This window comes from Alosa sapidissima, chromosome 3 (assembly GCF_018492685.1).
Source record: "Alosa sapidissima isolate fAloSap1 chromosome 3, fAloSap1.pri, whole genome shotgun sequence".
Lineage (NCBI taxonomy): Eukaryota > Metazoa > Chordata > Actinopteri > Clupeiformes > Clupeidae > Alosa > Alosa sapidissima.
The window spans coordinates 2857501-2860537 of NC_055959.1; the positions used below are offsets into that span (position 1 = coordinate 2857501).

The 3037-nt window shown below is 42.5% G+C and overlaps 1 protein-coding gene across 1 annotated transcript in view; it reads left to right on the plus strand.

Moving 5' to 3' along the window:
- The window catches only part of ppap2d (phosphatidic acid phosphatase type 2D), a 22709-nt gene extending 21285 nt beyond the window's left edge, over positions 1 to 1424 (plus strand). The window contains exon 6 of the mRNA XM_042086328.1: positions 1 to 1424. This exon is cut by the window's left edge and continues 387 nt beyond it. The gene's annotated coding sequence lies outside the window, so the exon portion shown is untranslated.
- The last annotated feature ends 1613 nt before the right edge of the window (positions 1425 to 3037 follow it).

Sequence of the window (3037 nt, forward strand, 5' to 3'; positions counted from 1 at the left end):
ACATGGTTTATTTGTATTATTTTATATGAACACAGAAATCTGTTTTCACTGAGAGAAAAAAAACAAAAATAGAAAATGTTTTGTGGATGAAGCTGCTAACGATAGACTCCTCGCCAACCGTTTGAAGCTGTTGTTGTTGTTCTTGTACCATGTTGATTGTTGTTACCATGGGCTGGATAAGTCACTGGTAGCCTCTCTTGCCTGAAAAGAATGCAATTCTCAGAATCCTCATTTCTCTCACTGAGAGGCTGAACCCTCAGCCTTGACTTCTCTTTACGGTTGACTGTTGCGCTTGTGCGAATAGGTCATCATCAGCAATGACCAGATCTTTAAACCTGCAGAACCAGCCTCTAGAACTGAAGGTGCTGACAAAACAATCGGTTGGGATTTTATGTGATGGGTCCTTAGGCCAGGGAGGGCGCCGACATTGGACCAGCCCATTTGAGAGTCTGCCCAGTGGTTTGATTGCTCTCTCCACTCACCCCAGCCCACCCCACCCCGCTTTTCAGATTGTCACTGAATGACCATAGAAGTAGCCACTGGCACTGACACAAACAGCACATGTTCAGACCTTTACTTTATTCTGTCGTTTGTTCGTTTAAGTTTGTTTCTTAATTTGCTTTCATTTTCATTTTTTTCTTTCTTTTTTTTTTTCTTTTTCTGTGTTGTTGAGTTCCGTCTTTGTTAGTGCTGCATACGGAGGAAGAGTTAGTTCATTAGAGGACCTCGTTGGTCGGGGTGTCTTTTTGTCTGTCCTGTCGTTAACCACTCTTTTACTGCACCTCTGAAGCAGAGCTGTGACTGAATAGAGCCCTGAACACAAGCCTGACCCTCCACTGACATTTACCCCTTGACCTTTGCCCTAAGATCATTTGCTTTAGAGCAGAACAGTTCAGTTCAGGGCAAACCCCTATCTGGGACAACCTGTGTATTACTCTATAGCACTTGAACTACATAAAGGAACATTATAGTTTGTAATATGTATATTATATATATTATATATAAAAATATATTTTATCTCCTGTTTTAATATTAATTAGTGTTCTCTTCCTATTTGGTTTTGTCCATACTTCTGTACGTTTATGTTTATGTTTTTTTTCCTCAATGTTAATTGTCCTGAATGAATGTAAATATCTTCTTTTATAAACCACCCAGAATTTCAAAAGTATTAGATCTTGTTTTTGTTATAGTTATGTTTTACGTGTTACGTGTGTTTGTCTTTCTGTGTTGATCAGGTACGAAAAAGTTGCTTCTGTTCTAATATTATATAGTGACTGAGCCAGAGTTATATCAAAAAGCTATATTCTTTTATGTCTAGTTTTGTTATGTTTGTATTTGTGTTCCCTGTGAAGGCCATTCAGGCAAAAATAACCACTGTATTGAAAAAAAAATACCAAACCAATAAAATGAATGTTTCACCTTTATATATTACCATTGTGGCCATTAATGTGTTCTTTCCATTTCACCCTCCCTGTCTCTCTCTCTCTCTCTTTCTCTGTTTCTCTCTGGCTCTTGCGTGCACACTTACCCACACACAGTTTGCAGTCAAGGGCTTGGCCTGGAATGTTTGTTCCCCATTGGACTGTGTGGAGATAAGGTGAACCAGGAACTGCCTAACCATATTCCAAAACAGTCTCTGGAAGCAACTTGTTCTCCAAAACTTCTCTCTCTCTCTCTCTCTCTCAGACACACACACACATAAACATTTCACACACTTTAAGTTACAACACAGTACACCCCCCCACACACACTCTTTAGAGTGCAGTGGAGCATAGCGACTGTTTCATGGGTCATGCTGCCATGGCGATGCCTGCTCAGACAGAGGCTGCTGAAGTGGTGGAGAGAAAAGAGAAAGAAAGAAAGAAAGGTTTTGTTTCTTTCACTTGTCTGGACAGTCTACTTCCTAGCTGAGTGAGCAGAATACAAGGACCAACCAAGACCAGAGAGACAGAGAGAGAGCCTGAGGGAGGGGCTGTCACAGTAACAGGCAGGAGTTTACATATGGTATGAAGGGCTTGGAGGTGGTCTGGGATTGGGAGAAAGCCATGTGGGGGGGTGAGGAAAAAGAAGGGAATTTGGGTGTGGGGCAATGGAACTGGAAGGAATGTGATGAGGGTTCAGGGTTTTTTTGTGGTATATAATGCTGTTGCTAAGAGACTTGAATTAATGTATGGCTTTAAATTGACTACAGACCATATGATGAATATGTGCCTGGATGCACAGCCATCGATGAAAGTGTAGGCTACCTTCAGCATGTTTGAGAATGAGTGGGCCTAAAGATGTCTAAAGGTTGTTCAAGGTGTCTTTCTACATCTTTTTTCTATACTGCAGTCTTGCAAAAAACAGCTTATTTCAGTTACTCTTTAACACTGGCGTAAAAACAACCACCTCTCCTGAGAGCGCAGGGCCTGATTGCGCCACGTTGTGAAGTCGGCATGTCCTCAAAACCCTTGCCAACTCCATGTGCTAAAAAACAGTAGCGGTCAACTTGTGGCCACTGAGATCTGCCTGATTAAGCTCTAATCGCACCCTGTGAAACACATCGAGTTTACACGCCCCATTGTGAAAAAAAGGGGAAAAAAAGTGCATTTCCTCTCCCTGGCTTTCCGTCTTCGCTCTCATTCGGGGGAATGAATTTGATATGTGCTCAGAGATGAATGATTAAATTAAAGGAATGGTAACTCCCAAGAGTAGTCTCATGAGGGTGGAAACATTTGGGTGTGATGGGATCAGTGTGACGCAGGAGTGTTCTCCCAGACACGTAGCATCTGCCCACTCCTACCTGCACGCATGTCTATCTGTCCAGGGCATACCTGACGGCCAGGGATGGCCTCTTGGCTCGTGCATAACTGTCACTGTCAGGGATCACCTCTCGCATACCTGACCATTATCTGATAAGTTCCCTGCCAAACCATTTAACCAATTAGGCTTGGTGCAATTACATTTCGCCTCTTAAAACAACAGTCCAGGCCATGATGGGGAATGTTACACACTCTGCAGTGTAATATCCAGGGTTTTAATCAGCTCGGGCAAAAGG